Source organism: Mustela nigripes, chromosome 12, assembly GCF_022355385.1.
Source record: "Mustela nigripes isolate SB6536 chromosome 12, MUSNIG.SB6536, whole genome shotgun sequence".
Lineage (NCBI taxonomy): Eukaryota > Metazoa > Chordata > Mammalia > Carnivora > Mustelidae > Mustela > Mustela nigripes.
Window position 1 is genome coordinate 113,323,075 of NC_081568.1, and position 23,027 is coordinate 113,346,101.

Here is a 23,027-nt window from a genome sequence, read left to right on the forward strand (position 1 = left end):
CAGTGGCAGTGTTGGATTCGTGGGTAAGGGGATCCGCGGGTCTTTCATTTGGAGGTCCCACCGAGATCATCGGACTCCTGCCCACGGATCCAACTGACTCCCACTGGGAGGTAAGCTGGCCAGCATTCTTGTCTCCTGTCTCATATTCTCGTTTGTATCCAGTGGCAGTGTTGGATTCTTGGGTAAGGGGATCCGCGGGTCTTTCCGCGGGTCTTTCATGCCTACTTGTGATCTCTATCTGTCAAATAAATAAATAAAATCTTAAAAAAAATAAATAAATAAAATAAATAATAAAAACTTAAAAGGTACAATGATAAATTCTATGTAGGAAAGACATAAGACGACGATGGAATAGCAGCTAACCATGGGTTGAGAACTATAGTATTGAGAAGGTCTATGATATTAAACGACTGCCACTGTATCCATTTAGGTCTTCTGAATTGAGGATGACAAGATAGGAGGTGTCATGAAAGAGACTAGGAAACATCTGTGAAGGATAAAGGCCCTGTTGTGAGGAGTCTTGCGTTAGGCAGGAACAGCCAAGCTCTAGTACCCGTTCTGTACTCAGTTGTCAGCTAGATTCAGCCCAGGGTAAATGTAGCCTCAGTGTGAGTAGATTTGAAAATATGGCAGCCAAAATGTGTTAACTATACTCATCACAGAGGGAGATCTGACCAATATATCTTCCTTTTGTTGCACAAGCCTTGCTAAAGTCTGAAGGGAGAGTATACCCAAAAGAGGAAATGGCAAAGGCCCTGAGTGAGGAACAAGGTTGGCACAATCAAGGAAAGGAAAGAATTCATTAAGTTTGAAGTATAATAAGAGTGGTGGAATGGTCCAAGAAGTTGGACTGATAAGTAGAGTCCTAATTATATAGAGTAGAGTAGTTCATGATGAGGGATACATTTTATTTCAAGTGTAATGGAAATCCATCAGCAGGTTTTAACCAGTGAATTATTGTGATCTGATTTAGGCTTTAGAGCCAAACTTCCTGAAACATTAATCTATACTCATAGCATCCATTTCCTCATATCTCATTTTCTCTCAACCCACAGCAAATCTGACTTACATTCACCTCTACTGAAAGTGCTTTCACTAGGTCACCAAAGACTTCTTAATTGCTCAGTTCAATTGCTTCTCTTCAGTTCTCTTCCTGTTGCTCTTTGGGTTGCATCTGCATGTTGACCACTCCTTAAAATTACTGTCATGGTTGCTTTTTACTACTTCTTTATAATTTCCTTTGACTGCTTTTCTTTATCCACTGCCCAGTAGTTCGTTTGTTTTGAGAATGATGTTCTTAATAGTTTCATACTATAGCACTTTTTTTTTAAAGATTTTTATTTATTTATTTGACAGAAAGAGATCACAAGTAGACAGAGAGGCAGGCAGAGAGAGAGAGAGAGAGGGAAGCAGGCTCCCTGCTGAGCAAAGAGCCCGATGCGGAACTTGATCCCAGGACCCTGAGATCATGACCTGAGCCAAAGGCAGCGGCTTAACCCACTGAGCCACCCAGGCACCCATACTATAGCACTCTTACCTCCTACATAGTGATAACTCCAAAATTGCTCAAAATTTTTTCTGCTAACCCCCTATTCGCAATCTTTAAACCTAGATTTCCACTCGTGTCATGCATTTCCATCATAATAGAAAAGAATATACCAAAACAAAAATAATTATCTTCATCTAAAATACTTACGTAGGGGCACCTGAGTGGCTCAGTGGGTTAAAGCCTCTGCCTTCAGCTAAGGTCATGATCCCAGGGTCCTGGGATTGAACCCCGCATCAATCTCTCTCCTCAGCAGGGAGCCTGCTTCCTCCTCTCTCTCTTCTTGCCTTTCTGCCTACCTGTGATCTATGTCTGTCAAATAAATAAATAAAATCTTTAAAATAAATAAATAAAATAAAATACTTATGTATTCTCTATCCTGGGTAATGGCATCACCAGTCATCTAGTTTGTATAAGTCCTTGGAATAATATTAAACTCCTCATTATTCTCAAATTTGAGAATTTTTAAAATTTAAATATATGACTATTATGCAAATACAGAATGAATATGTTTTTAAAATCTACCATTTTTGGCAGGGAGAAAGACAGGTAGGGGAAGGGGCAAAAGGAGAGGGAGAGAAAAAATCTTAAGCAGGCTTCGTGCCCAGCACATAGCCCAGCATGGGCCTTGATCTAACATCCTGAGATCATGACCTGAGTCAAAATCAAGACTTGGGCACTTAACTGACTCAGCCACCCAGGCGCTTCTAAGATCTATTTAAATTTGTAATGAGGAGGCCAGCAATATAAGAAAGCTAATTCACAGAAAAAATAGAAAAACTCAGTATACCTAGACAGTAACAAAGGGCACGCTGAAATAAGTTGGCTAAATTACAATGTCATACAAGTTAATGTCCTACAAGTCAAAATAACTATAGATTTTGGAGTTGCATTCTCTACCAGACAAAAAGGTTTTGTATCTCTAGAGGGCAAAATCTATAGGTTAGCATTTTACACAGTTTTAGCTCTAATCAGTAACAACTAACAAACAAAGGTAAACCTCCTAGAGAATTAAATTCTCTTTGTGTGGAACTATTAAGCAATATTCCAGAATAACATATAGCTATCCTTTGGCATTATTTCCAAGTTTTCTATAGTTTTTTGTAAACTTTCATATGATCCCACATCACCATCATGTAGCACTGGAGCCATATATATATATTTTTTTATTTATCAGAGAGAGAGAGGGGGAGAGAGCGAGCACAGGCAGACAGAATGGCAGGCAGAGGCAGAGGGAGAAGCAGGCTCCCTGCTAATCAAGGAGCCCGATGTGGGACTCGATCCCAGGACGCTGGGATCATGACCTGAGCCGAAGGCAGCTGCTTAACCAACTGAGCCACCCAGGCGTCCCTGGAGCCATATTTTAAAGACAAATCTCCCTGATTCTTATGCCTATTTATCCCTATGAAAAATGTGAATGGTAGGCAAATTCATGTATTGCACAGAAAATGAGCAGGAATAAGGTTTGAGAAAAGGCTTCTGGTTTTCAAACTTGGTAAATCACAATAATTAAGAGAGTATGACATTGGAGAAAGGATAGGAAAATGTATCAATAGAGTAGACCTAGTCCTACAATCAGTTGATTAATTATAAAGACACCGGTGCAAGTCAGTGGAAAGAGACCTTCCAATAAATGGTGCTATAGCAACCAAACATCACACAAAAAAGAAGTGGACATGATTCCCATTTCTCACAAACACAAAAATTAACTTGAGTTGGATAATAGATTTCTATATGAAAGAAAAACTTGAAAAATTTTTAAAAGAAAATGTAGTATAATATCTCCAGGACTTTGAGGCAGATAAAATTTCTTAAGCAGGACTTAAAAAGCATTAATCATAAAAATAAAACCTGATAAATTGACATCCTCAAAATTTAAATTTTCTGCTCATCAAAGACACCATTCAAAAAGTAAAACGGGAAGACATGGAGTGGAAGAAAACATTTACAATATATATATATATATATATGATAAAGCATTACAAATCAATTATAAAAAGACTGAAAGGTCAATAAGAACATTGGATAAAAGATTCAAACAAGCAGTTTGCAAAAGTGGGTATCTAAAGGCCAATAAGCATATGAAAAGGTGTTCAACATCATTAGTTATCAGGAAAATACAAGTTAAAATCACAGTGAATATTATCACAAACACACTAAAATGGGTAATGTTAAAATAAATTTTAAAAATTTAAAAGACTAATAATATCAAATTATGAAAAAGGATGTGGACCAACTCTCAAAGATTGCTGACAGGAATGTAAAATAATAGATCCATTTTGTAAGATTGTCTGTCTCTACTAATGTTAAAGCATTCACTTACCTTATGACACAGCAATTTCACTCCTAGGTATATATCCAAGAGTAGTGGTATGTTCTCCCAAAAAAATTTTCACAAGAATGTTTGTTGCAGCTTTATTCATACTAACCCCATACTGGAAACACCCCCAAATTTCCATTAACATGTAAAAGAACAATTAGAGGTAAACTCATTTAAAGGAATACTACCAGTGATAAAGAAAAACACACAAAGCTAATGGGAACATAACAATAAGATTCATATTCATGAATGTTGTTTTTAGAGAAATAAGTAAGATAGAAAAGAGTACATGATGAGTATGTTATACATGATTCCATTTATATAAAGCTCAACAACTGGCAGGTCTAATCAATGTTCATAGTTTTCAGAATAGAGGTTACCTCTGGGTAAGCAGGGATGGATAGTGGTAGCTTATATTGAAAAGGACATAAAAGAACTTTAGAGAGTGTTAGAAATGCTCTACATCTTGATCTGCATGGTGGTGTCAAGGGTGTATGGACACCTAAAAATCATCTGTGTACTTAAAATTAATGCACTTTATGCGTCTTATTAAGGTTATCTGTCAAAAATAATAGTTTCTACAAGGCCTTTGATTGCAATTTTTGCAGAGTTAAGGAAAATAGTCTAGCCTATAAAAGGTTAAGGGGTGATAAAGCAGTAGGAATTAACTTCACTTTGAAGAAATTTGTGAAGAGAAACATAAAATTAAGGAATTAATAAAGATATCAACAAGTAAAAGAAGGTTGTTTTAAAAATTCTTTTAGAATAGGGAATGCAGGGCACCTGGGTGGCTCAGTTGGTTGAGCGACTGCCTTCGGCTCAGTCAGGCTCCCAGACTTCCAGGATCGAATCCCACATCGGGCTCCCAGCTCCTTGAGGGAGTCTGCTTCTCCCTCTGACCTTCTCCTCTCTCGTGCTCTCTCTCACTCATTCTCTCTCAAACAAATAAAATCTTTAAAAAAAATTTAGAATAGGGAATGCTTCGTTAGGGGAGAAGAAGCCAGTGGAGAGGTACACATTGAAGATGGGAGTGAGGGAGAATAGAAAGTTGGTAAGACTAAACATCTTGGAGTAAAAAAAATGGAGAATTGTCTAAATAAAGAAAGGGAAGATAAAGCAAAGAAAGAGAAGGAGGGTGAAAAAACTAAAGGACTGTAAAATAGAAGATAACAGGGATTTTCACAGACCCTTTCTCTGTCTCTTTAGGAAAATATAAAGTAAGGATATCCACTAAAGTTAGGAGCTGAGGGGAAAGGACCACAGGAGGTAGAGTAGAGGGCTTGATGAAGCCAATTAACTATTTCATTTAGCTTTGAAATCTGAGCAACTTACTCTACTTCTTGAGTTTTCTCATCCCTGTGATATAAATTCCACTCACCTCACAGAGTGGCTAGGAAGATTAAATAAGCTAATGTATATAAAGTATTCACATAAGATAATCGATGAATACTAGTTCCCCTTTGAAAAGGACTAGAGTTGCTGAAAATTACCCTTCACAAATAACTTGAAAAATAGAATAATCTGGAGTCAGAATAAAAGACCCCATGGAGAGTAGGGAACCTAGGCACTTCTTTAACATCTGTGGGGGCTAGTGCAAATGAGGCCTCATATACCTTATGTATAAATATTTTAAAGTTATACATCAACCTAATGAGCTATTAAATAAAATATGTTTTGTCCTCCTACTTTGACAAATACAACTTCATAATGACCTGAGTCTAGGTTTGAAATTAGAAGTCTGAGTCTATGGTATCTGCATGGCTCAGTGGGTTAAGCCTCTGCCTTTGGCTTAGTTCATGATTTCAGGGTTCTGGGATCGAGCCCCATGCTGGGCTCTCTGTCAGCAGGGAACCTGCTTCCTCTCTCTCTCTCTCTCTCTCTCTCTCTCTGCCGCCTCTCTGTCTACTTGTGATCTCTGTCAAATAAATAAATAAAATCTTAAAAAAAAAAAAGAAGAGGAAGGCTGATTCTTTGGTTTTACAAACTGATTCCTGGTAATGTGGGAAGAGCCAGACCAAGTCAGCCTTTTCTTTCTTCTTGCAGTTCTGTCCTACACTGGGAGGAGCCTCCAGTGTATATGGGTGGATACTCCAGCCTGAAAATCCAAAGTCCGTTCTCACCTTTGACAAATAGCAGCCATTTGGCCACCATTATACTTGGGCTGTGCTCTCCAATGGCATTGGCCTTGCTTTCAGTTCAAAATACTTTTTATGTATGTACTTTTTATTTATGTCAAAGAGGCATATTTTGAGGTAGAATATTTTGCTACCCTTCAGGTGGCTGTATCGCCTGAGGTGCCTGGGACTCTTCACCACATGTGGAATACAGCACAGAAGGGCCAGAATGGGCTCCAAAGCATGGGGCTCTCAAGGCTTCTTGTGCCCAGAACTAAGGACCTTATAGTGAGGCACGTTTATGTCTAAGATTATGCACACTTTTTGCTTTCAGCAGTGAATACAGATAGACTGCAATACTGTTGACTGGAAAGAGCACAATATTCAAGATAAAAATATGCTGAAAAATATAATGAAAGTGAAGTAGAATCTACAAGTCCTTATTAAGAAGCTGCTTTCCACTTAAAAAATAAACCATCTAGCTTTTGAATTATTTTGATGGATTGAAATTTTTCCTATGAAGCTTTAGATAAAACTGAAAATGACTTATTAATCTCAGATCTATTCCCCAAATCAAAATATTTAGTAACCAGCTGTGGTCTTTTAACCCCTTTTGTGAGCTTTGGTTAAACATGAAATTTCATAACCTCTTTTATCTGACTTTACATTTCTTAAAACCAAACAAGTTGTATTTAGATATTCACATTTATAGATTTATAGGATGTCTTTGATGTCCAAATGGTGGTCTTATCACAACAGTAAAAAACAAAGGATTTTGTATTTTTTGATGAATTCTCATTAGTAATGAGGCACTAAACATCCTCCTGAATGCGATATAGAGGTAGAAATTAACAGGGTTATTTTTAGCTACCATCTACATACTATAGGCAGACACCATCAAGAGCAAGAGGGAAATAATGGTTCTTTTAGTTTAATAAATCATAATGTTCCTGAAAAAATTCTCATTCCTCCCAAAATTGGGGCATCTAATTATATACCGTGATTACTGTGGCAACAGCTTAGATATGAAAAGAAAGAGAGGGGGAAAAAGAGAAAGAGAGAGAGGTGGGGAGGAGGGAGACCAGGAGGGAGGGAGAATAAATTAGGCTATTAAACAAAAAGAGAAAAAGTATTTTGACTAAAGAGCAAAATGTGGGAACTGCTGACTAGAAGAGAAAGGAAACACTAAAAAATTTATATTTGGGGCTTAAGCCAGTCAATAGCTGATCATTAAAGTAAAGGTAAATTTTGTAAATGTAGATATAAGAAACTAAGAATCAAGACAGTAGCTTTCATAGGATAGGGTGAGGAAATATATGCTTATTCCTAAATTACATAATAAACTGCAAGTGAAAATTTGATAGACTATAAAATACTATGTACAATAAGAAAGCTAGGGGCGCCTGGGTGGCTCAGTGGATTAAGCCGCTGCCTTCGGCTCAGGTCATGATCTCAGTGTCCTGGGATCGAGCCCCACATCAGGCTCTTTGCTCAGCGGGAGCCTGCTTCCTCCTCTCTCTCTGCCTGACTCTCTGCCTACTTGTGATCTTTCTCTCTGTCAAATAAATTAATAAAATCTTTAAAAAAAAAAAAAGAAAGCTAAAGATTACTTAGGTTGTATATTATATTATATATTGTAATATTAATGTATTATATGTTATAATAACATATAGTGCATAATATATTTCTGTATTACAACAATGTAAAAATACAGTTAACCCTTGAATAACACAGGTTTGAACTGTGGGGGCGCACTTATATGTGTGTTTTTAAAAAATAAATAACATAAATATACTTTCTCTTACTAAAGGCTTTTTAATAACATTTTCTTTTCTCTAGCTTACTTTATTGTAAAAATCGAGTATATAATACATATAACATATAAAAGATGTGTTAATAGACTGTTTATGTTAGTAAGGCTCTTGTTAACAGAAGGCCAACTTAACTATTACTAGTTAAGATTTGCAGGATTCAAAAGCTCTATGTTGACTTTCAACTGCACAGCCATGGGAAGGATGGCAGTGCCCCTAACTCCCATGTTGTTCAAGCATCAACTGTATACGAGAAGACAGCTCACATAAAAAGATGTACACATAGTTTGTAAACATATTGATGAGGGAGCAGGAGGCTGGCTGAGGACAAAGCAAAAGCTGGCACCTAGCACCCCCTCTTCACCCTTTCCCCTCCATAAGTGTAGCATCCCTCAGGCAGCCCTGACTGCCACGAACAATAAGCAAATAGTTAACTTGCAGAGCTCACAATCCTGCTAGACAGGAGTCTCCCTTGGCTTACAAATGTCCTAAATCTCACTAACAAAGACGATTGATAGCAGGATTGTGACACCCCACCAAAAAGTCTCCCAACTATCTTAAATGTTAATGGCTGGTCTAAAGACAACATTGATCCAGCAGCAAGGGCAAGGCCTCCGGCAGGCCTGGAATATCCTGGCACCTTGTAGGCCCTCTTTAGCATATGAAAACTCCACTGAAACCTCCCTTCCCCTCACCTTCCCCCAACAGCAGGGTACATAACCTGCCATCCCTCACAACCCGGGGCAGCAGCTCTTCCTGCCCACGGGTCCTGTCCCCGTGCACCAAAGATGTCTCGAGAATTCTTTCTTGGTCATCGGCTCCGGACCTCAGCCCACCAAACCTCACCTAGGTTCTAGAACTTCATCAATATGACTTTGAAATGCCAATTGAATATTACCCCCACCTTAAAAGACCACCAGAGACGTGAGTCAAAGCCAAGTAAGTCAAAGCCGATCAGCAAGGGTCGCTTATTGCAGGTTCGAACCTGGACCTCTGCGCGGCTCGTTGCGGATAACGCCGAGAGGTCCAGAGCTGGGTTGGTGCAGGGTTTTTATAGACAGGTACAAACAAGTTTCAGGTGGGGCTGAGCTGATTGATTGACAGTTTGAACAGGCATACTTGGCGTCAGTGAATTGGGTCAGGGGACCCCGCGTGAAAGCAGACAAAGCAATCTTACAGAAGCAGAACTGGCCGGTTAGCCCACGCATGCGGAAAAAAGCATTGTCAAGATATTGAAGGCCTGGTTACTTATCAAGTAAAGACAATTGGGAGTCTCCTGGTGGAATGTTACATTCCTGCTATCAAGCATCCTTGTTAATGAGATTTAGGTTTAAAAGAAATTTAACTTTATTTACTTTTCCTTCTACCTCTGCCTCCTTCCGTTTTTCATGGAGGGGAGGGTGACATTAGGGCTTGAGGAACTGAGTTCTGTGTCCCTGGAAATTGGGCTATTGATAAGGTAACTTCTTTGTTTGTAAATCTCAAGGACACTTGCAAACCAAGGGAGACTCCTGTCTTGCAGGATTGTGATCTCAGCAAGTTAACCATTTATCATTTTCCTTCAACTTGTTCAGCTTCTTTAAAAAATAAGGAAAATGTGGGCGCCTGGGTGGCTCAGTGGGTTAAGGCCTCTGCCTTCAGCTCAGGTCATGATCTCAGGGTCCTGGGATCGAGTCCCACATCGGGCTCTCTGCTCAGCGGGGAGCCTGCTTCCCTTCCTCTCTCTCTCTGCCTGCCTCTCTGCCTGCTTGTGATCTTTGTCAAATAAATAAATAAAATCTTAAAAAAAAAAAAATTAAAAAAAAAATAAGGAAAATGTTAAAATGAACTGTAGTGAGATACCAGTCTTGCTGGATTTGCAAAGATCAGAGTTTGGAATTACAAACTTACTATGGAGAATTAGCAGGAAGTCTTCCTTAAATGTTCTTTCTAGGTCATTAGGTCATTTAGGGCAAGGCTTGGAGATCAAACATATCAAAATTTAAAATACGCTTTGAACCACTTTGAATATACTTCCTAGAAATTATTCTGTAGATATATTTGTACATAACGTATGTGCAAAGCTATTCATTACAGCTTATGAAAGAAAAAGATTGGTTCACATGGAATCTGTGAAGAGTAAAATTTGAGCTTTTTAACCCTGAATCATAGCTGGCCCACAGTAGAGCTGCTTTTGTGAACTGAGTGTTCATGCAAATTGATTGTGTGTTCTAGGGTTAATGCTGTCACCACCTTAGTGGCAAACAATAGATCTCAGCGGGTAGTAATTGCACATGATGTGGATCCCATTGAATTAGTTGTCTTCCTTCCTGCCCTGTATTGTAAGACAGGGATTCCTTATGCCATTATTAACAGGAAGGCCAGCCTGGGGCATCTAGTCCACAACTAGGCCTGCACCACTATCACATTCAGACAGTTTAACCCAACAGACAAAAGAGCTCTGGCTAAGGTGGCCAAAGCTTTCAGAACCAATTCCAGTGACAGATATGACGAGATTCATTGTCACGAGGGAGGCAACATCCTGAGTCCAAGGTTGGTGGTTTGCATTTCCAAGTTGAAGGAGGAAAAGGCTAAAGAACAGGCCACCAAACTGGGCTAAGTGTGTGCTGTTGAATTTTCTGTACATAAAAGTAATAAAAAGATCTCTTTAAAAAAAAGAAAGAAAAGAAAAAGTTTGGGAAAATATTAACTGTCCATGAACAGAAGACAGGTAAAATATACTGATTTACATCCATAGCATGGAATTATTATAAACCTGTTAAAAAGAATAAGACACATCTATAGATACTAATATGTAATATTTTTGGAATATTTCATTAAGTATAATAAAAAAAAAAGTTCAGACCGGTATAGATAACATACTATTATTAAAATAATAATAATAATGAGAGATTATAGCCACTTCACAATGTTGATCCTTTTCAGCCAAAAGCTACCAGAAATACCTGTAGTTGAACAAGTTGAGTTCTTTTATTTTTTTTAATTTTATTATTTATTTATTTTTTAAAGATTTTATTTACTTATTTGACACACAGAGAGAGAGATCCCAAGTAGGCAGAGAGGCAGGCAGAGAGAGAGGGGGAAGCAGGCTCCCTGCTGAGCAGAGAGCCCGATGTGGGGCTCCATCCCAGGACCCTGGAATCATGACCTGAGCCGAAGGCAGAGGCTTTAACCCACTGAGCCACCCAGGTGCCCCAAGTTGAGTTCTTTTATTTTGGGTTGTTTTTTTCCCTCCTTCATACATCATGAGGGAACTCTCTTAGAGAGTGTGAGAAAGGACTTCACTTTGGTTGTGTGATTTTGAGGGTTCCAAGGAAGTGGGGGCAACTATATGATTGGGAATCTTAACAAATTTTGCCTATGGGGAGGGCAGCCTATTGGAAGATAAAGCTATAATTACATGAAGTCTAGGTTATCCACTTGGTCTTTGCTGATATGGGTGGGGGTGGGGTCATAGTTTCTTCTAAGGTAAATAGGTTATTTTCTAAAAGTTTTCTGTCCTACTAGGCTTCCCTTTTCCTGGTGCTTTGGCTCAAGGAAGCAGCTTTTGTTGGGACTTTTTCTATAGGTGCCCATTGGTAATTCCAGGCCTGCTGGCTTCTCCAGCACCCATTCTGGTATATGTTCAGCAAAAAGAAAACCCAGAGAACTCATCACCATGTTGTTTATTGGAGCCTGATGTCCTTAGCTATAAATTGGAAAAGTATATCCATCTACTCCATCTTCCTGAAAGTGGAAATCCCCTGGATATATTTTTGCACTGTTGCAATTTTTTTTGTCATAAGCAGGCATCATCCGTTCAAAGAAATAAATACATACAGAGACACATACGTTGCTCTTTCAGAACTGGTAACTGCAAAATCCCTATGACGAAAATAAAGGAGAACAAAGGAATAGAGGATAGCTGAAGTAAGTAAAGCTGCTTGGTTAGGGTGGTCAGGAAAAACCTGACATGAGCTAGAATCAGAAGCCGGTCTTGTGAAGAACTGAAGGAGAGAAGAGGAAGAGTAAATGCAGAAGACCTGAAATAGGAATGAGCTTGACATAATCCAGGAACAGAGAGAATTCTGTAATCAGTGGAAACTTGGGACTATCATCTTACTTATTGTCATAGTGAAAAGAATTAGCCGACATTCATAATGGAAGTATGCCTACTCATCAGCTGAAACTGTAGGTTCAATACAGATTCAAGAGTTTAACAAAAATCCATGAAAGAATTCTGCAAGAACTAATATGTTATGTGGAATTTACAATAAGGAATATTGTCTACATTATTATTTATAAGTCTGTGCAATATATCCTTTATATTGGTAAAATTCTAAAATGTATGTATGTATAAATATGTGTATGGGTATATAGAGCCTCAAAGAAGAGTAAAATCTAGGAATAAATTTAAGAGTCATCAGTTTTGGGGTGCCTGGATGGCTCAGAGGGTTAAATCCTCTGCCTTTCGCTTGGGTCATGATCCCAGTGGGATAGAGCTCCAAGTCAGGCTCTCTGCTCAGCAGGGGGCCTGCTTCCTCCTCTCTCTCTGACTGCTTCTCTGCCTACTTATGATGATCTCTGTCTGTCAAATAAATAAAATCTTAAAAAAAAAAAAAAGAGTCATCAGTTTTTAGATGGCAGTCAAAGCCATTTAACCAGATACAATCAGCTAGAAACAGTGTGTGCGTGTAAACAAAAATAAGTTCAAGACCAAATCCTGGGCATGTGAAATGGTATTGCCAATGTGGTAGAAGGGAAACCAGGAGAAAATGCTGTGTTGGAAACCAGGTAGGAGGAAGGGGTCAACTGAGTTGGACTTAGCAAAATTAATAACTTCAACAAGAGCACATTTAATAAGTTGTTGATGTCAAGAGCCAGATTGGATTAATTTAAATAGTCAGATAGCATTTCTATTGCCAATCAAGATTTATGCAAAATGCACTTTGAGTTTTTCTTCTAATTATGAGAACTTTAAAGTAGAAAATTCCTTAAACTCCCAGGTTTACCTGGTAATTGGAGAAGATTTCTTCCTTTAACTTGACTCTATTTTGAGTTCAACCCTAACTGCTTACCCTTCTCCACAGTTATTATTTGTAGCAAAGTTTGCAAATTTATGGCCTTATGACCAGATTTTGCCCATAGATGTATTTTGTTCAGCTGTTTAATGTTGGCTCACACAGGTTTTCTACTTGAAAAGAATTCCTATCTTTTAGGAATACATATTTCGGTTCTATCCTGCTTATCCTTCCCTTCCCCCATCATCCTTAAGAATCTTTCCACAAGACCATTCTGTTTTCTACACACTACTTACAAAACTGTATAATCATTGAATTATTTACAAAGAAGATGATGTCATGTCGATAGATTAAAATAATCCACTGTTTGTGCAGTGGTGGGAGGGCAGAGATTTGGTGGGGTGTGGATGAAACAAAATTGGATATATGTTGAAAATTATTGAGGATGAATGAGTACCCAGTATTCTTTATTTGTATATGAATGAAATTTTCTAGAATATCAATATTTTTTTTAAATGTGGAGGGAAAACTAGGATAGTTCTTATCCTCAAAGAACTTAACACACAACTTGAGAGGGCACTCTATTCAAAGAGTTAGAACTCAGAAAGTGAGGAGAGAAGAGTGGGTGTTGGTAGAGGGCAGATGGCACACAGATGTTTAAATAAAGTTATACCATGTCAATGGAGGAAGCTGAATTGCAGTGTGGTTCAAGCAGAGCAGGAACAAACAAGCATGGAGGGCTTTGTGCCTATATCTGTGTGCTATCTCTTATAGGTGTTTTCTCATTTGCTATTCATACATTCTGTGAGGTGAGTAGGCAAAAAACTCGTTCTGGAACAAGTTAAGTTCCTTGTTTTGGGTCACAAAACTGGTAATAGGAACCTTTTGGGAGAGTAATGTCACTGAAAAAGCCAGCCCACAGTGGCCTGAGAAAGAGATGACCAGAGACCAGAGACCTCCTACCAGCTAAATAAGACCTACAGGAGGTATACTTAAATGTTTCATTTTGTTACTAACATTTGAAAACCGTGAATGATAAACAAAAACTTTTGATTTCTGGCTTCCTTAAAGAAGCCAACATTTAGCATCACAGATGCTGCACTCCCTTCACAACAAAGTCATTGCTGCCCTCTTTCTGTGGGACTTGAGCTCTCATTTTTGCCAGAGTCCTCTTCACTCAGTATTTTATTGCAAATGCTCTGTTTCATTTTGTGAATTATGGCCTATATAAGTATTTGAGTTCATTTATATACTAATTATATCAACCTGGAGTGTTATGACACACTAGTGTGGGTCTGATCAGTGAGAGAGAAAAGCAGAGAGTCATAGAACTCCATGTGATTTGTCCACCACATGTTGAGAACTACGGTTCAAACCACTTCTCTGGTTTAATTAATTCTATATTCTATGCCTATTGTAATGTCTCATGCAGAGTTTTCTTGTGCTGTAAGTGCTAAGTGCCATATGAATGAGTGGTGTGATAATAAATGCTCAGGAATTCAGAGGCACAATTATTTTTGCAGTCATTAAGACAAAGGATCTTTTAAAAGTTGGGTCAAAATTTTGTAAGAGAAGAAAAATCATTCCAGATCGGAAAAACAAAAAAGGAAAAAGGCATGAACTGAGGAAAGTACAAAATATGTGCAAGGAGTAGGAAAGCAGAATAGTATATGAAGCTCCTTCATCTAAAAAACTCTAACTCAGGATTAGATAGAATCACAGAAATGGTAAAACTAGAAAGGAACTTACAAATCAAGTTACTTGAAACCCTTCTTCTCATTGACAACAAGCAAGGTTTTGAGAAGTTGGGTGATTTGCTAAAAGGCACATAGCTAATTAGTAAAGGAATTGAGTTTAGATCTTCTGATTTCTAATGCTCTTCCTTGATGTTTCCCTTTAGTATGGGTTATTAACATTATAGGAAAGGAGAGAAAAGTAAGAGTTGCTGCTGAGTTCTGGATATAGTATTTTTTTTTAAAGATTTTATTTATTTATTTGACAGACAGAGATCACAAGTAGGCAGAGAGGCAGGCAGAGAGAGAGAGAGAGGAGGAAGCAGGCTCCCCGCTGAGCAGAGAGCCCGACTCGGGGCTCGATCCCAAGACCCTGGGATCATGACCTGAGCTGAAGGCAGAGGCTTTAACCCACTGAGCCACCCAGGCGCCCCTGTATATAGTATTTTTAATGACCTCAAATGGCAGTCACCCTTTTCCTTTCGTCACTCACACTTTAAATTCTCAACCAGAAATTAAACCCATGAAAGTGCTCAGGGAACCTGACAAGTAGAGCAGAGAGTAAAGAGTAGTTGATCTAAGGGCACCCAGCTGGCTCAGTGGGTGGAGCTGATGACTCTTGGTCTCAGATTGTAAGGTTGAGACTCACACTGAGTGTAGAGATTATTACTTAAAACTAAAGTATTTTTAAGCTTCATTTATTTATTTTAGAAAGAAACAGTGCAACTGGGGCAGGGGATGTTATAGAGGGAGAGGGGAGACTTCTCACTGAGAGCTTGATCCCACCACCCTGAGATCATGACCTAAGCTGAGTCAGACACTTAACAGACTGAGCCACCCAGGTGCCCCAAATCTTTTTTTTTTTTTTTTTAAGATGTATTTGTTTGAGAGAAAGAAAAAGAGCTAGCAGGGGGAAGGGCAGAGGGAGAGAATTTCAAGCAGACTCCCTGCTAAGCACAGAGTCTGACTTGGGGCTCAGTCCCAAAACCCTGAGATCTTGACCTGAACTAAATGTTGGGTGCTCAACAGACTGAGCCATCCAGGTACCCACACAATAAAATCTTAAAAAAAAAAAAGTTTATCTATCATACTACTTTCTGCCCTTATGTCATTACGTTTGCCCTCATTCAAGGGTGATCGGCCCAACTTCTAAATTATACACGACTACCATGCTTAGTAAAGGGAGAAGAAACATGTTCCGGCAGGCAAGTCTCAGGCTCAGCCTTTACAGTAATAAGGATTGGAATCTGAAAATAATAGTCTCAATGTTGTGTTAAAGAACTTGACAGACTACCTCTGGCTCTAGGTGATTTCTGGAGGGCACTGAGGGAGTATGTGCTTAGCATTAGCAGCATCTTCTATAGTGAGATAATGTGTTTGTCATAGGAGCAAAAGACAAGTCTTCCCAATTAAAAAGAGGAAACAGTATCACCAAGGAGATGAGATGAGTAGAATCAAACCAGAAACCTAGAGTCATCTTTTGCATTACTTCTTCCTCCCTTCCCCCAACTTACTGTACCCAAAAGGAAATCGGGTGTCTTCTTTTCATCTTTCCCTCTCAGTAGATGTAAAGATAGATTGCATACTTATCAAAGATAGCCAAGGAATTCGGAGGGTGATCATACAGTTTGGCTCGTGTGTGCCCACATCACACTCTTCCTGTGCACAGTTTTCTTATTAGGTGACAAAATCAAATCTTACTCAAAACTTTGAATCTATTGTTATTTTCCATACAACCACAGCAGGATCTGTCGTAACCTGAATGAGGGTGCTTTAGGAGGAGAATGAATATGCATAGTAATACATCTTCCTTCTCCTTACCTCTCACACACTGCCCAGGAGTGGCATGGTGATCATGGCCATGGAACCATTTTCAGAATAAAAGATTTATCATTTTATACAAGGGTCATAAACTGAATCAATCTGTCCCTCTGTCTAGCTTATTGTCTCCCCTCTGGACTCTTCTATCTACCCTAGATGGTGCCAGGAAAAGACATCTTTTATCTTATTTGTCCCAGGCTGGGATGGATTTTGTCATGTCACTCTCTTGATCAATAATGAGAAAGGAGCTCTACTCTGCTAAATCCAGCATGAGCCATTATGGATGCCAGAATGTAAAAACGCTTTAAAAGTGGAGTCAGAATACTCAGAATCTTTTTAACGTTGTTTTTGATGATACCTGGGTACATAATGATCTGAAAATCCAAGGGGAACCTGGGAGAATTCCTATCACAGCCAGATGGACTCAAAATATCTTTCTGAACTACAGTCTCTCATGCTATTACTAGAAATGAAATAGTTCTAAAATACAGAAGAGCAATTCCATTTTACAGACTACAAAAATATACCAATACAGAAAACAGATGATAAAATCTGTAGGTTTTCTGTTTATCTGTACTGTAAGTAAAATTCTGATGGATTTATAAGTATAATTTTTATAAATTTAGATATCAAAGTTTTTTGGATTGGAGAGTTTTATAGAAATACCTTTCTTATTTTATAATCAAAGTCAATGATAAAATAATATTTAATTTAATAGAATAGCTTTTCCAACCTAGTTTTGCTGTAAAGGAACTATTTAATAAAAGCAAAGGTTTTGGTATAAGACCCTAGCTGTAGACCACGTGCAGTATATACCCATTTATTTTATATTGTACTTTTAAAAAATTAGATATGAAATACTAATTTGACCGCTTGCTTTTATGATTTGATTTAGGCTGTTTAACAATTTCTTCAGGGAAACATAGTCTTTTATATATATTTTCTCCAATTATGGCAACATCTTTGCCTGTCCTAATTCATATCCTACTGAGATTATTAAGTAGGGAATATAACCTGAAAAGAACAAAAAGAGTTGCCAACCCTGAAACCTTGATTTGAAAAATGTATTAATAATTGCTTTCTAAAAATGAATGCTTTTTTATCTTGTGCCACATTAAAAAAAGTGTTAATAGAAACCTTAGGAGAAAAATTTTTACTGAATTTCTTCAATTATACCACTAGATGGCAATATCTTTGTTTCCTTGTGATTGCCCTACACTAACGGTTCTTGAAGCAAACTACTAGTATGTTTTAAAGCTCTGACCTCAGCTACCAAACTTCTGTTCCTAAATTTTAAAGAAAGAAAACTGCAGAGGTGAAAACCCCAGGCCAGTTAAAGAGTACTTTCGTGTGTTTGAGTTGTAGTAAATTAACATCCTTCCCTAATAACCACAGAAGTCCCTGAGTCCCTTGGTTGAAAAGGATAGGCTTCGCTTTGGAGCACACCTACTTTCAAGATTCTAGACTTGTAAGGAGACCAAGTACAGAAAGACACCGCTGAACCAGCGCTCTTGAATCTACCTTCATTACTTTCAACTACTTTTTTTTTTCTGAACTAGTTTTACCATCCAAAATCTTTTTCCTCTTTGTGGATTAAAAAACACAAAAAGGGTGAAAGGAAGGGTGTGAGGGCAGATAAACCTTCTGGGAGATTCCTTTATGACAGATAATTTTACAGATTGCATGCAAAAACTATAGTCATTATAGTCAAAATAACTTTTTTTTTTTTAACTTCATAGGACAACTTTTATTTTTAACTCGTTCCCACTATTCTGGTTCATATTTTTTTATACAGATAATTTTTTAACCTATTTACCATCACAGTGAGATGTCCAGTACATCAAATTCCATAATAATCTTCTAACCTGAACTTTTTGATACATACACCTGTGTTTTTCTTTTTTTTTTTTTTATAAATTTTTTATTTTTTATTTTTTATAAACATATAATATATTTTTATCCCCCGGGGTACAGGTCTGTGAATCGCCAGGTTTACACACTTTACAGCAAAATAACCTTTTTACCTCAAAATTATTACCACTAATTTTTGTGTAATTTACATATTTAGTAATCTGTGTGTCTTTTTTATTTGGAACTATTGAAATATAATAAAAATGTCAGGTATTTAACTGCTAAGGTATAATATTCAAAAAGAAACAGACACTTTTTACTCCATTTAAATATAAGATCAACACATGTGAAAGATTTTTTTAAAGATTTATTTATTTTAGGGGCACCTGGCTGGTTCAGTGGGTTAAAGCCTCTGCCTTTGGCCTGGGTCATGAGCCCAAGGCCCTGGGACTGAGCCCCAAATTGGGCTCTCTGCTTGGCCGGGAGCCTGCTTCCTCCTGTCTCTCTGCTTGCTTCTCTGCCTACTTGTGATCTCCGTGTGTCAAATAAATAAATAAAATCTTTGAAAAAAATAAAAAAATTTAAAAAATAAAGATTTATTTATTTTAGAGAAAGAAAGAAACTGGTTAATAAGCTATGGAGCAATAAAATTTAATATTTGTGGTAATCTTTTCTACAGGAAGAAATAAATTTTATATTTGTAAGACAAATTTATTTGCATTGCCATTTACAGAATTATCTGTATTACCATCAGTTTTGTGTCAGTGAATTTCTACTGTATTAAAATGTAAAATAACTCCTCAGTAGAAAGTGATCAAAGATACATAACTTTATGTAATCAGATAATTACCAGAAGATCTGCAATACTTTGTAATCTCTTCTGTTCCTTCTCAAGTAATCAAAAATTTTTCCTAACATTACCATTTTTAAAATAATTATGTTGTGGGATGAGCAATATAATTAAAGAAAGAGCTATAATATTCCATGTACTGCAATATTAGGGCAAACCACAAGGAGGCCTTTTTTTTTTCCACTAGATTTCCTACACAAATGGTTAAAAAGACAATGATTAAATCAGGAATGCTATCATTAAGATTTGGAATAATTATTACCATTAACAGACAATGGATTTCCTTAATTCTAGAAGTAGATATCAGAGGAAAAGAGTAAAGAATTTTTCCTAAATCAAAGGAGAACAGAAATGACTTATCTCCCACTTGACTCACTATTTTAAGTGTGATATGGTGCCACAATAATTGGGAATGTGGAAATGTGTCTCAATTCCTCCAGAGATTAGATGTGGAAAAAAGTAAGGGAACTAAGTAAAAAAGATTAAAGTTTGCAAACACAAATGCCTATAAAGGCAAGGCAGATAAAAATGAGTAAAGTGAGAGGGGGGATATAAAACAGCCAACAGTAGGGAAACTATGGCAGATTGGGAAGCTTATATGCCACCTAAAGAGAGAAACTACTACTGGGTCCAGTAATTGGTGCTATATGGAAATACAGATCCCAAAAAGCAGATTTTCATCTTTCTGAAGAGAAACAAGAAAACCAAATTGTTATATGGATTCTCCTGAATTTTTTTAGAATCTGATCACTTAACCAACAAATACATACGTACATAAATACATGAATAAACATGATGTGTTTTTTCTTTCTCCCCCCAAAAACTTTCCCTAAGAGAATTTTCTCGAATCTCTCTCCCATTTGAAGTTTGTTGAAGGGGCAAGTTCTGAGGAGTAAGAGTGTAATTGGAGAAGTAGGGGCAAGAATTGAACTGCATTGATAAGCAGGTAAATAATAAGTATGTGTAAACTGTGAGGCAACTGTGAGACACTGGAAATGGGTTCCTTGGGGGCTTGAACGTCTCATAACTTAGGAAAAACTTGAGCATCAAAGATCGGTTATATCACTTTTTCTGGCCCCAGTGCTGCAGTGCTGAGGTCACTGAATGGAATCTATAAATATTTGCTGATTGAGTTGTCATTCAGATAACAAGTGGAAGGATCAGTATGGCAACATTAATTTTTTTGTCAACCTTTTTTGTAACTCAGACGCTGTGTGTGTACACTGTCTTAATTCCTTAAAATCAGCAGGGAATAAAGGTGTGAAAGAATTTTTAACAGATTCCAGAACAGAACTGGGGATATATTATCACCACAGCCTGTTTTACTCCTTTATTCCCTAAGGATGTCACAAAACTGTAAATAATGTGTATTTTAACTTGCCACAGCCTTAGTAAGGACTTTTAGTAGGTCCTAACCACCACCACCTGGAGACACCTGACCTAAACTGAACCAATCAGATTCTTTTTCTTGAGACTTTTGGTTAGAGATATGAGCCAATGAGTGAGAAGATGCTAAATACTTAAATGAAAGGTCAGGATAAGACCTACAAAGGACAGAAAATCAAAGCTAAGCACAGGTAACTTATGGGGGAGCAGAGATGCCACAAGTAAACCCAGAAGCACAGAGAGATGCAGAAGCCAGAAGAAAGGAAAAGTTGGGTTTTTGAAATGACCAGTTTTCTCCTTTAGATAAAACTCTCTTTACTGATGCTAATTTGAGTGTGCATTTGTTACTTGCAACCATACAATTAATAATCTCTGTCTGCTAGTCGTAGCACAACCAGATGCAGGAAACTCGTCCTTGGTAGGTTGGAAAGACTTTGTTAATGTGACCTGAGAACATGGTGTGGTTTCCATGGTGATTCTTACAGCAGATTCCCCAGTGCTTTTTACCTACAACTCTGAAGCTTAAATTAAAATGTTGCTAAAAAGAAATGAAATAGAACCTCAGAGTCAAGTTGAGTTTTCCTTGGCATGTCCTATGTAATTCTATCAACATAGATGTGTTTCTATTAAAAATATCAAACTCTTGGGGAGCCTGGGTGGCTCAGTGGGTTAAAAACTCTGCCTTCAGCTCGGGTCATGATCCCAGGGTCCTGGGATCAAGCCCCGCATCAGGCTCTCTGCTCAGCGGGGAGCCTGCTTCCCCCTCTCTCTCTGCCTGCCTCTCTGCCTACTTGTGATCTCTCTCTCCATCAAATAAATAAATAAAATCTTTTTTAAAAATATCAAACCCTTGGGGCGCCTGGGTGGCTCAGTGGGTTAAGCCGCTGCCTTTGGCTCAGGTCATGATCTCAGGGTCCTGGGATCGAGTCCCGCATCAGGCTCTCTGCTCAGCAGGGAGCCTGCTTCCCTCTCTCTCTCTCTCTGCCTGCCTCTCCATCTACTTGTGATTTCTCTCTGTCAAATGAATAAATAAAATCTTAAAAAAAAAATATCAAATCCTTGCTAACTGCTGGGCCTACATTTCAAGGTTGTAGTTTTTACAGTTTTAGCCATAATAAATATCATTTTACTATTTAAAAATTAGTCCATTTTATTGCCTACTTAATAGTCAAGCATTTTTAAAAGTTTTAAGTAGCCTATATAGCTCAGTGGAAACAAATCACCTCAATGATTCAGTTACTTTCTTTCTTTCCCTCATTGTATCTCATTTTTCACAATAGCTTACCATAATAACTCTCTGACTTGATAATATAGAACACATTTCCAATATTTTTTTTTAAAGATTTTATTTGTTTATTTGACAGACAGAGATTACAAGTAGACAGAGAGGCAGGCAGAGAGAGAGAGAGAGGGAAGCAGGCTCCCTGCTGAGCAGAGAGCCCGATGCGGGACTCGATCCCAGGACTCTGGGATCATGACCCGAGCCGAAGGCAGCGGCTTAACCCACTGAGCCACCCAGGCACCCCATTTCCAATATTTTTTACTTACAAATTCATTTGTATATTCTCACAGTATTTAGTTTAGTATGACATATTTTGTAAGTATTAAATAAATAAGAATTAAAATAAATGATAAAGGATGCATATATAAGCACAAAACAGTTTTCCCCCCTAAGTTTTATTTATTTAAGTAATCTCTGCACTTCATGTGGAGCTTGAACTCATGACCCCGAGATCTAGAGTCATATACTCTTCCAACCGAGCCAGCTGGGTACCCCTAAAAGAGTTTTTGTTTGTTTGTTTGTTTGTTTTTAAAGATTTTACTTATTTATTTGACAGAGAGAAATCACAAGTAGATGGAGAGGCAGGCAGAGAGAGAGAGAGGGAAGCAGGCTCCCTGCTGAACAGAGAGCCCGATGTGGGACTCGATCCCAGGACCCTGAGATCATGACCTGAGCCGAAGGCAGCAGCTTAACCCACTGAGCCACCCAGGCGCCCCCAAAAGAGTTTTTTATAAACATTTTCTCAACTCTTTTACTAGCAAGTAACTTTTTAATTATATTTAACTATACCAACTGTGTGGACAATTATGTTATATGTAATTCAATTTCATTATATTATTTTGCTATGAACTAACAGTATACCAATAAGAACAAAGAAACTCTTCAGCTTCTCTACCTCTAGTAACAAGCTTCACTGCACATTAGTTTTTTTGGCTTTATTTTGTTGTTGTTGTTGTTTTAGTTGTTTCAGATTATTTTATTTTTTTTTTTTTAGTTAACATATAATGTATTATTTGCCCTGGGGGTACAGGTCTGTGAATCATCAGGCTTTCACAGCCTGATGTGTGAATCATCACACATTTCACAGCACTCACCATAGCGCATACCCTTTCCAATGTCCATAATCCATCCACCCCCTCCCTACCAACCCATCCCCCAGCAACCCTCAGTATGTTTCATGAGATTAAGAGTCTCTTATGGTTTGTCTCCCTCCCGATCCCATTTAGTTTCTTTTTTTTCTTCCCTACCCCCCACAACCCTCCACCCTGCCTCTCAGATTCCTCATATCAGAGAGATCATATGATGATAATTGT

The 23,027-nt window shown here is 37.9% G+C and overlaps 1 protein-coding gene and 1 non-coding gene across 4 annotated transcripts in view; both read left to right on the plus strand.

Moving 5' to 3' along the window:
* POLR3G (RNA polymerase III subunit G) overlaps positions 1-23,027 on the plus strand; it is a 107,581-nt gene that overhangs the window by 10,554 nt on the left and 74,000 nt on the right. The gene's annotated exons all lie outside the window — the stretch shown is intronic.
* LOC132029004 (small nucleolar RNA SNORD36) lies at positions 9,871-9,941 on the plus strand. Its single transcript, XR_009407644.1, has one exon. It is a non-coding gene; the product is annotated as a small nucleolar RNA SNORD36 (small nucleolar RNA).